A 12,227-nucleotide genomic window follows, 5' to 3' on the forward strand; every position below is an offset into this window, starting at 1 on the left:
TATGTGAGGGTTCTAAAGGGCCAAGATTTAGAGAGGTGTCAAAACATGAAGCAAGTGGTCCAGCATGGGCTGAGTTGCCAATTTTTTACTCTGATAGAAAAACTTTTTTGGCCAGAAAATAAGGTGAAAAGCACTTGGCCAGTCAGTACCGCATGGAGGTTAATGGCCAGCCCAAGAAAAGAGACAGCCAGAAAAGGATCTGAATTCTATATTTAAAAAAACTCACCCTAAATCTCTAGCCCATTCCTGAAGCCATGATGATCATGATAAACTGATAATAGACTGTAAATAAGTCTTCAAGAACAGAGCTGAGACCTGAGGCACCACACATAGGAGGTATGACCGTCTGTAATAGTATTGATAGAAGAAATGACCCCACAAAACAAAACATCAATACTTTTCAAAACAACATAATCTCCGTAGAATAATTTTCACTATGTCCATCATATAAGCCAAAATTACTCATTCTATGAAGAGCCAGGAAAATGTGACTTATTGTCCAGGACATGCGAACTCCGAGATAACCCAGGATCATGGAATTATTACATGAGGACTTTTAAGGAGCTATTGTAACTAGTGAAATTAAACAAAATTTCTTGTAATGAACTGAAAAATGGGAATTATCATCCACAAAAAGTGGAAATTTTAGCATTGAAAAATATATCTGGAATTAAAAATCCACTGTATGGGTTTAGTATTAGCAGAATGGATATGGTAGAGAAATAAATAAACTTGCACGTAGATTGACAGAACCATTAGAAAAGAAAGAAGAGATTAAGGGGGAAAGAACAAAACCATAAGATGCATGGGGTGGTTTTGAAGTCTAATATGCAGAGAAAGTGCCAGGAAAAAAAATATTTGAAAGAATATTTATAAAAAAAAAACCTTTGTAAATTTGGTTAAAAACAAAGCAAAACAAAACAATGGACATTTATAGATTAAAGGAACTATGTAAACTCCAAGGAAAATAAATTCGAAGAGAACCAGAGTAGGCATATTATAGTAAAACAAAAGGAAAAAATAGTTATTGAAAGCAAGTAGAGAAAAGCTAGACATAACTGCACACTTTCCTTCAGCAATTGGGGAAACCGTAGAGCTGAAGCAGAACCTGTCAACCCAGAATTCTTCATCTAGTGAAAATCTTTAAGTCAAATAGATGGAAATTAAGACAATTTGTTTGTACCAGATGTACTCTGTAGACTCAAGAAAAAAACTTGGATCATTAAGAATGAAATAATGAAGAATATGAATGAATGATAAATGTATGGATAAAATAAAATATCTTTTATTTTCTTTAAAACATATACCACCGAGGGGCGCCTGGGTGGCGCAGTCGGCTAAGCGTCCGACTTCAGCCAGGTCACGATCTCGCGGTCCGTGAGTTCGAGCCCCGCGTCGGGCTCTGGGCTGATGGCTCAGAGCCTGGAGCCTATTTCCGATTCTGTGTCTCCCTCTCTCTCTGCCCCTCCCCCGTTCATGCTCTGTCTCTCTCTGTCCCAAAAATAAATAAACATTGAAAAAAAAATTAAAAAAAAAATAAAATAAAACATATACGACCGATTAAAGCAAAAAATATTACACTGAATTTTTTTGGTTTATAATATACATACATTTAATATATATGACAGCTCTAATGGAAGGTTCTGGGAGGGGATATAATTGTAAACTTTTCATATTTTACAAAGTGTCTGTGGGATTTAAGAATATTGACTGAAATTCAGTAGCCAAAATGAAATTAACAAATTCAGTCACTTTTCTTGACATGTAAGTATTCAGTATTTAATGAAAGATAACATATATTCAACATATACTCAGTAGTAAGGAAAAATAAATTAATGCAAGCTAATGAAGACAAGGTGAATGAGATATGAATAAGAAGCATTCACTGCGTCATCCATTCTTTTTAAAAATATTTGTTATTAAATATTATTTATTGGCACTGTTATTCTAGGTGTTCTAGGTGCTAGGGATAAGACAGTGAACAAAACAGACAAAAAAAACCCTGCCTTTATTGGAGGTAAAGAGGATATACATTATCATGGGAGGAGACAGAAAACAAAACAAAATAAAAATACATAGTGTGCTTGATGGCGGTAAATGCTATGGGAAAAATAAAGCATGTAAAAACAGAAAATTCTGGACTACAGTTTTAATAGAGTGATGAAGGGGATTTTATTAAAAACTTCAAGGAGGTGAAGTTGATGCCAGCCAGGTGGATATTTGGGGAAGAGCTTTCAGGCCACATGTGAAAGCAGGTGTAAAGGCCACTTAGTAGGATCTTATTTGAGAGATTACAGAACACTGTGATTGTGTTTCCCTGTGACTCAGAGCGAGTTTAGATAAGGCTGATATCAATAGAAGTAATGGAACTTGGTTGGATTTTTGATAAAGCATACCTAAAATAATACTCTAAGAGGTCAGCTTTTACATATATTTTGGAGGTAAAGCCAGTAGGATTTTCTGTTCCTGTGAATGTGGATTAAAGGTACAAGAGAGATTCAAAGGTGGCCCAATGTATATTAGCCTGAACAACTGAATTGATGGGCTTTTTATTTACTGAGCTAGGGTAGATTTGAAAAGACTAAATTTTGGAGAGTAAGGTCAAGAATTTGGTTTTGGACATGGGAAGTTTGAGATGCCAGTTAGACATCTAATGGAGAAATGTTGTATGCCTGAATTGTGGGGGAGAAGTCTAGATTGGAGATAGAAATTTGGCATTGGTAGGGTATATACAGGATTTAAATCTATGAGACTGGATTTAGGAATCAATGAAGTGAGTTCAGAGATAAAAGATGAATGAGGAATGAGTCCTTGGAAAAGCCAATGTTTGCAGGTTATGGAGATGAGAAGGATCCAGCAAGGGAAAATTAGGAGGAGAGCAAGAGAGTAAGGAAAAAGCAGGAGGGTATGGTGTCCTGGACATTTTAAAGGAAGCGGAGGTGAATAATTGTCAAATGATGCTGACAGGTTGAGTAAATTCAGGACTGAGAAATGGCAATTGGATTTAGCAGTATGGAGGTCAGGGGTGATCTTGATTATCACAATTTAAAATTAGTTAAAATGAGAGAAAACATCTTTCACTTAATGAAGACAGTAGTGTTTTTTCAGAATTGAATGAGAAGCATTAATTTGTGATTGAAAGTATAGTTTAGTTCTGTGTGTTATCATTCTAGTGCAATGCATACCAAGACTTTATCTCTTCCTTTGTAATATTCCATCACTGAGTTTCCATCATTTTTTCCCTTTGAAGAGCTGTTTATATATAGTTGATTTTTTTCTGGTTTCATAATTATTTGTTTTTACTATTTTATACATTTATTTATGTTAAATATATTTGTATGTAAAAATTTTATGGAAAGAAAAACCTCTGAGTAGTATATATTTAAGTGCATATGAATAGGGGCATGTAAACTTGCTCTGCAAAATGGTGAAGCTTTATTTTCAAATTGTCATACTTTAAATGATTTTTTATTTTAGTATCTTTGGATGATATGAACATACTCAAAGTATGATAACATTTTTCAAATTAGTTGCAATTCTTTTGGAATTAGTTTTAAAGGGTCAGTTTTTAAGTGACACAAAAAAATAGTTCTCATTACTTAGAACTATGCTATATTTTTAATAAAAGATGGTTTTGTGCACCTGTTAATTCATCAAACATGGCTTCAAGTTGATTTTCTTTTTCCCAAAAATTAGATCCACCCCTTGAGGATGACTGTTTTCCTTCAAAAATGTAATTTAAAATGTTATAGAGTTTGATCAGTACTGGAATTGGAGAATGGATCCCAGAAAGCCTTGAACAGTTCTGTCCACCTTCCCCCTCACCCCCTCACCAGGGGCCTGGTGCTGCTCCTGGCTGCAGTCACTGCAACCTTGAGTAGTGAGGCCGAGATCCAGCCTTGAAGTAAGCGGCAGCCAGGGTGGCCTCATATTGGCAGTACCTGAAGGGTCAAGTTCATCACAAGGAAGATTTGGAGAACAGTAAATGGTTCAATGTAAGAAGCAGATATGGTTTAATCAACAGGGATGACAGCAGGGAATATGTATTTGTATACCAGACTGCCATAGAGAAGAATAACCCCAGGAAACACCTTTGCAGTGTGGAAGATGGAGAGGCTGTTGAGTTTGATATTGTTGAGAGGACAAAAATGGGTGCAGAGGTAGCATATGTTACAGGCCCTGGTAGAGTTCCAGTGCAAGGCAGTAAACATGAAGCAGACTAACCTGCTAAATTATAGACACTATCCACATTACAGGGGTCATCCACACAATTACCAGTGGGATTTCCAGAATAGCAAGAATGGGGAAAAGAATGTGGGATCCAGGAGGGCTCCGAAAGGCCAGGCCCTCCTGCAAGTCACAGTGTCCACTTTATTTGCTACATGTGGAGACGCCACGGGTGTTGAACACAGTATTCCAACTTTCCTGTGTGGGGAGAAGTGATGGAAGGTGCTGACAACAAGGGTTCAGGAGAGCAAGGTAGACCAGTGAGACAGAATATGCATTGGGGTTATAAATGACCATTCCACAGGAACCTTCCTTGCCAAAGGCAACCTAAAGAGGATGGCAGTGAAGGAGATAAGGAAAATCAAGGAGGTGAGACCCAGGGTCAGTAGCCACCTCCACATCTGTACTATTGCAACCTCAATTACCACAACACAGACAGAAGCCCAGAAAACCCTAAACCACAAGATGGCAAAGAGACAAAGCATCCAACCCACCAGTGGAGAATTAGTCCTCTACCAAGGCTGTGCAGGGTAGGGTGGAGTAAATGCAGTCTTACCATCTCTACCATCATCCCATCATCTGGTTTAGTTAGCCAACAAGGGGAAATTAATATGAAGTTTCAACAGTAAGAAATAACAGAAGGTTGGAGCTGAAGATCTCAAATGCTTGCTTTTTGTCCATTTACCAGATAGCTAAAGCTCTTTGCATTATCTCTGCAGACTGGAGTTTCTGATATATTTACCTAAAGATTTCTCTCTCTCTCTCTCTCTCTCTCTCTCCCTCCCTCCCTCTCTTTTTTAAGACTGATTTTCCTCAGTACACTTAAAAAGGTTTTTTAATTGTTTCATATCTGGAAAAGTTGAGATTTTTAACAACCTCATTTTTAATTTGTAATAAATGTTTACTATTTGATTTTTTTCCAAAAAGTCAACAGACTGCAAGCACCACTTAATAAAGGTCTTTAAAAATGCTGTAGATTTTGAAAATGTTTTTTATTTTTTTATTATTTTTTTAACTTTATTTTGAGACAGAGAGAGACAGAGCATGAATGGGGGAGGGTCAGAGAGAGAGGGAGACACAGAATCTGAAACAGGCTCCAGGCTCTGAGCCGTCAGCACAGAGCCTGACTGTGGGGCTTGAACTCCTGGAGTGTGAGATCATGACCTGAGCCGAAGTCGGACGCTTAACCGACTGAGCCACCCAGGTGCCCGTGAAAATGTTTTTAAAAAATCTTATAGGGGCGCCTGGGTGGCGCAGTCGGTTAAGCGTCCGACTTCAGCCAGGTCACGATCTCACACTCCGTGAGTTCGAGCCCCACGTCAGGCTCTGGGCTGATGGCTCAGAGCCTGGAGCCTGTTTCCAATTCTGTGTCTGCCTCTCTCTCTACCCCTCCCCCGTTCATGCTCTGTCTCTCTCTGTCCCAAAAATAAATAAACGTTGAAAAAAAAAATTAAAAAAAAAATCTTATATATATAAGAAGTGTTTTGAGTAATAGAATGTATGTGTAAGTAGTTTTAAGGTGAATCTTTTGGAAAATGCACCGCTTGTGATCATATTTGTTTAGCTATATTTGCTTTAAAATATTAGGTGTATTATTTAAAGATATACTATATTTATCATAATAGAATTTCATTGAGTGGTGAGACAAGTGTTCCATTTTTCCAAAGTTCTGCCCCACCCCTCAAATATAATGCTTTCAGCAAGACATTTTATTATCCACGTTCAGATAATTTTTACTCTCTGGTCTTAAATTAAAAATTCCTACAAGGTTTTTACCCAGTTAATGAACATTTTGTATATGCTAACAAGTTTTTCCTCCACCAACTCAGTCAAATAATGCTTCCTAAGGGTCATTGAGGGAAAATGGGTAACTTAATGCCATTTCCTCATTATTTGAAGATCTTTGATTAGGTTTAAAATTTCATTGTAAACTCATGGATTTAAATGTATTTGAAGTGTTTCAATCTATAGCAGTTATTCTCCTTTTTGAAATTCAAATTGTCCCACCTTTGAGTGATGAGTTCTAGTTGGTCCTTTAGTCTTTGACCTGACTCTGTAGTCTTTGATAGCTTCCTTGCTATTTCCCAAGACAGTGCTTCAGACTCATCTTGAACATTTTGTTGCTTAAGTCCTGGAATCAGCCATTATTCCAAGAATCCTTAATTTCTACTAGTGTGAAATTAATGGCTTGTTGTGTTTTAACTTGATCTTCCCTAAATTAAATCTATATCTCCTTCTTCTTCATTGACAATACTAGTTGTCATGTGCACAGAGGAAAGTCTATAATTACGCATACAGTAGTCTCTGAACAACACTACTGATACTACTCTAATGATGTTATTACTGAAAACCGTTAATTTTTTTGTATATGCTCTCTTCATTTTCATTGCCATTTTTTATATACTTTTAGATGTGTTATGTGCTGAACTGTGTTTCCCCCAAATTTATATGTTGGAGTCTTAACTCCCAGTAGCTCAGAATGTGACTATATTTGGAGATAGGGTCTTTAAAGAGGTAACTAAGCTTGAGTGAGGCTGTTAGGGTGGGCCTTGATCTAATATGAATGGTGTCCTTGTAAGAAGAAAGTAAGATACACACATGCACAGAGGGAAAACCATATGAAGATACAAGGAGGAGACGTGGTCATCTACAAGAGTAGGAGAGAAGTTTCAGAAGGAACCAACTATGCTGACACTTTGATTTTTAGGCTTCTAACCTCCAGAATTGTGAGAAAATAAATTTCTATTGTTTAAACTACCCAGACTTTGGTACTTTGTTGTGGCAGCCCTAGCTGACTAATACATGGTATGATCTACATTGTGAGTATACATAGTTATTATATACTATTCTCAATTTTTAAAATTCTTACTTAGTTGTAATCTTGTAAGTACTTACATATTTTAGTTTCATCCCATTCCTTGTATTGATGTTATTTTGGGTATCTGAAGCTCATTGTTTAGTGTATTTCTCTAGAAGGGAATCATGGGAGTAATACTTCTTGAGGACTGCGTTTCATTGTTAGTTTGTTAGGAGTTTTTACACTTGATAGGCATTTGCCTGGTTATAAAATCCTTGACTATCCTTTCTTTGAACGTATTAAATATGTTACTAATTTTCTTCTGGCTTTAAATATTTTGTTCAAAGTCTGATGGCAGTCTGATATCCTTTCTGTTATCAGGCACTTGTTCTTTTTGCCTGTATGTTCAAAGGATTTCTTTTGTATCTAGTAATTTTGGTAGAAATGTCTTGGTCATTTGGAGTTGATTTCTCAGATGAATGGTGTGCACTTTCAGTATGCAGTTTTGCATCTTTTTGTATTTCAAGAAATTTTTCATATACTGTTTAGTGTTCTGTTTTCTTGCTTTGGTTTTCTTTTTCGATGACTTGAGTATACTTGTTTGATTTACTTTGCTTATCTTCATATTTGTCACTGTGTGTGTGTGTGTGTGTGTGTGTGTGTGTGTGTGTGTTCAAGTTAGTTTTTGGGTTTCTTTTTGTTTGAAGGACTTCCTTTGTTGTTTCTTGTAGGGTGGGTCAGATAGCAACAAATTGTCTCAGTTTTTATGTTTTTTGAATGTATTTCATTTTGTTTTCAGATGGCTTTCCTGGATATAAATTCTTGGTTGAAAGATTTTCTTTGAGCACTTTGAATATTGTATTTCACCATGTTCTGGCCTCCATTTATTTATGTATTATTATTATTATTTTTAAGTGTTTATTTTTGAGAGAGAGTGGATGAGGTACAGAGAGAGAAGGGGACAGAAGATCCTATGTGGGTTCTGTGCTGACAGCAGACAACTCCATGTGGGGTTCAAACTCACGAACTGCGAGATCATGACCTGAGCCAAAGTTAGACGCTTAACCGACTGAGCTGTCCAGGTGCCCCATGGCCTCCCATTTTTTTAGCTGAGAAGTCAACTCTTGAACTTATTGGTGTTCTTTTTAGGTGAAGAGTCATTTTTCTCATGCTGCTTTAAGATTGTCTCCGTGTCTTTGGTTTTCAGCATTTTTACTATGATTTTTCTGTCTGTATATTTCTTTGCTTTCATTTTTCTTTGAGTTCATGGGCTGAATATGTAAATTGGTGTTTTCCAAAAATTTGGGAAGTTCTCAGCCATCAAATTTTTTAATATTTTTCTCTTTTTCTTCTCTACTGCAGCCATCCCATTCTGCATATGTTGGTACATGTTTCCCATATTTCTCTGAGGCTCCATTTTCTTCACTCATTTTTCTCTCTGGTTTTTGGATTACATAATCTTTATTATTTTCATGTTTGCTAATTCTGTCCTCTGCTTTGTTCAAATCTTTTGTTGACCTCTAGAAAAGTTTTCAGGTCAGTTACACTTTTCAACTCCAGAATTTCCATTTGGATAGTTTTTATAGTATTTCTGTCTTAATTGATGTTATCTATTTAATATGACATTATCATAATGCCTGCATTTACTTCTCTGTTATTTTCTTTTAGTTCTTTGAATGTATTTTTAATGGCTACGTTGGAGCCTTTTCCTGTTAAAGCTAACATCTGTGTGCTCTCACTGGTAGTTTCTATTGCCTGCATATTTTCCATATGTATGGGTTGTATTTTCCTGTCTCATTCCATCTCTCAATGTCTGGTTGGAAAATGTCCATAACCCTCTTTTTTCATTTTAAAAAATATAACATCTTTATTGAAATGTAACTTCTATACTGTACAATTCACTCATTTTAAGTTTACAAGTAAATTATTTTAAGCAACTTACAGAGTTGTATTGATATCCCTGCCGTCCAAGTTTAGAACACTTCTATCACCGTGCATGCCTATTGGCAGTCACTCCTCATTCTCATCCCCATGCTACTCATACCATTTTATGTAACAATTCTGCTTCTGGAAATCCTTCAAAGAATAATTTACTAAATACTGATATATATATGCACAAGCATGCTTATTATACTTTCATATGTAATTTTGAAGTGTTGGAAGTGATGTAAATAACCCAAATGGAGTAAGTATAAGAAAATTATTAAGTCACTTAAGTTGTATCATAACTAAAAAAAAAAAAACAAAACTAAAAATGTTGTATTTAGTTAATTATAATGTGAGGTAGTTTTGCTCCTACAAGCCAAAGCAGGGAATTATGATATTTGCATCATGGACTGAAAAAAATTAAGGACATTTTTTTTCAACTAAGAATAGGTTGTTTTAGACTTCTTATATGATATTTCCCAAAAAGATTTTATAACTTCTAGAGAATATATTAAACATTGTTTATTTCACTGGAAGCAATATAAACAAAATGAGGGTTAAGGTTTTTTTTCCAGACAGAAGAATGCACATACATTTCAGAATTGTTAAAATGCCAACATGCCAAAGCTAATTACTATTTAGTAACCCATTTTTCAGTATTTTATTTCAATCATTATTTTTAGACAGCAGGTATTCTGAGTTCTTAAGCATGATGGGATTATAAAAAAAGATAAGAGTTAATAAGGTATTTCAGCATTATTTTTGAAGGATAGTAACCAGGAGCCAGAGTGATATCTTTAGTGTTTTTTAGGGCTTTTCACTTAAATCACTGAGGATTATAAGAATGAATTATATTAGTAATTATTAGTACAAGAATTTCAGCTCAAAAAAGAATTTACTGGTTATAAGTGCAGTTTGTGGCGAAGAACGTTGGTGATTTCATATTCGTACTTAATGCTTGCTGTGTTTCTCAAAGCAGCCAACTCTTTCATACATGTAGCAAGTAAAGGAAAAGGGCACAAAGTCAAATAAAGATATTTAAATAGACAAAAACTGGAAAGTGGTAGGTTTTAGCAATAGTAGATAACAAAAGTTTAATGACCGAATTGAGTCCATAAAGAAACGCAGAATCAAAGAAGAAATAGGATAGTATATTTGTAATCTTAAAAGTATGATCTTAATATAAAGGGTATGCATATTCTCAAAAACAGAATAATAAAATAAAAATTAAAATGCTAAAATATTAAATAAAGAGGAATGGATAATTTTATTCTAAATTCTGAATTTTCTCTGGATAAAGAAAAGTCATTTAAAAAGTAACTTTAGTGGTGCTTGGGTGGCTCAGTCGGTTAAGTGTTTGATTCTTGATTTCCGCTCAGGTCATGATCTCATGGTTGGTGGGATTGAGCCCCGCAGTGGTCTCTTTGCTGACAGCCTGGAGCCTGCTTGGGATTCATTCTCTGTCTCTCTGCCCCTCCTTCCCCTACCCCTCAAAATAAATAAATAAACATTAAAAAATAGAAGTAGCTTTGAAATGACTAGAGGAAAAACAATTCTATTTGGATGAATTTCCTCATACAACTTTAAAATTCAGAGAACATTTGTTAAGCCATTTCTATACATGGAGCACTCTTATAGGCATTATGGAACATGCAAAGCTCTAAATTACCTTCAAGTAACTTATAACCAAGTAAGGGAGAAAGACCTACAAAAAAGCTAAAAAGTGAAGTTGATTGAATTTATAATCCTGATACAATCTGAAAACAGTAAGTCCAGTGGGATCATGGAAAAGGATTCTGATTGTAGGAACTGAGAAATGCTTCATAGAGAACATAGCTTGAAAACTGATTCAGTCAGGCTCATGAAACTTTTAAGATTTTTTGAAATTCATTAGGAATAAGTGAGTTTTATTTATTTTAGTAGGGAATAATCTGCTCTCGATTACCTCTCATAAATCCATCCAACTGAAAATGCTGGTTTTGTTGTTGTTGTTGTTGTTCCTTTTTGGATCCATTGGTACTCTTTAACTGATTTTTTTTCACGTGGAGATGAGGAGGAGAATTTGCAAAACAATCTTCTAAAACCTATCCAATTACACAGTTTCTTAATTAATTAAATTTTTATTTGACTGTAGGTGGCACAATGTTACATACGTTTTAGATGTACAACATAGTGAGTTGACAAGTTTTTACATTATGCTACATTCAGTGCAAGTGTAACTACCATTCATCACGACACATCACTATTACAGTACCATTGACTATGTTATTAATGCTGTGCCTTTTTTTCCTGTGACTTATTTATTCTATAACTGGAAACTTGTATCTTCCAGTCCCTCTAGTTATTTTGCCCATTACTCCACCCTCCACCCTGTTCCCCTCTAGCAATCATCAGCTTCCATATCTTGGCTATTGTAAATAATGCTGCAATAAACATAGTGGTGCATCTATCATTCTGAATTAGTGTTTTCATTTTCTTTTTTTAAATGTTTATTTTTGAGAGAGAGAAAGAGAGACCGACAGAGAGAGAGAGAGAGAGAGAGAGAGAGAGAGAGAGAGAGAGAATGCGCAGGGGAGGGGCAAAGGATGCCAAGCAGGCTCTGTGCTGACAGCAGAGAGCCTGATGTGCGGCTTGAACTGATGCACCGTGCTATGATGACCTGAACTGAAGTCAGATGCTCAACCATCTGAGCCACTCAGGCATCCCAGTAATTTCACTGTCTTTGGGTAAATACCTAGTAGTGGAATTATTGGATTACAGTATTTCTATTTTTAGTATTTGAAGACCCTCCATACTGTTTTCCACAGTGGCTGAAAATAAACTCAAAATGGTGTAAAGACCTAAACATGAGACCTGAAAACCATAAAAATCCTTAAAGAGAACATAGGCAATAGTTTCTCTCACATTGGCTTTAGCAGCATTTTTCTAGATATGTTTCCTAAGGCAAGGGAAACAAAAGCAAAAATAAACTATTAGGACTATATCAAAATGGAAAGCTTTTGCACGTGAAGGAAACCACCAACAAAATGAAAAGGCAACCTAATGAATGAGTGAAGATATTGACAAATGATATATCTGATAAGAGGTTAATATCCAAAATATATAAAGAATTCACTCAATGCAACTCCCAAAAAACAAACAATCGAATTAAAAAATGGAAAGAGGACCTGAATAGACATTTTCTCAAAGAAGACTATACATATAGCCAACAGACACATGAAAAGATGCTTAACATCACTAATCATCAGGGAAATGCAAATCAAAACCACAATGAGAT

At 35.6% G+C, this 12,227-nt stretch overlaps 1 protein-coding gene and 1 pseudogene across 7 annotated transcripts in view; both read left to right on the top strand.

The window, feature by feature from the left end:
• Positions 1 to 12,227, top strand: part of NBEA (neurobeachin) — a 691,423-nt gene that overhangs the window by 108,873 nt on the left and 570,323 nt on the right. The gene's annotated exons all lie outside the window — the stretch shown is intronic.
• LOC124500713 (Y-box-binding protein 1-like) lies at positions 2,088 to 4,771 on the top strand (annotated as a pseudogene).

This window comes from Lynx rufus, unplaced genomic scaffold (assembly GCF_022079265.1).
Source record: "Lynx rufus isolate CCGP_SWC_20201006 ecotype Redwood Valley unplaced genomic scaffold, mLynRuf1.p SCAF_1, whole genome shotgun sequence".
Taxonomy (NCBI): Eukaryota; Metazoa; Chordata; class Mammalia; order Carnivora; family Felidae; genus Lynx; species Lynx rufus.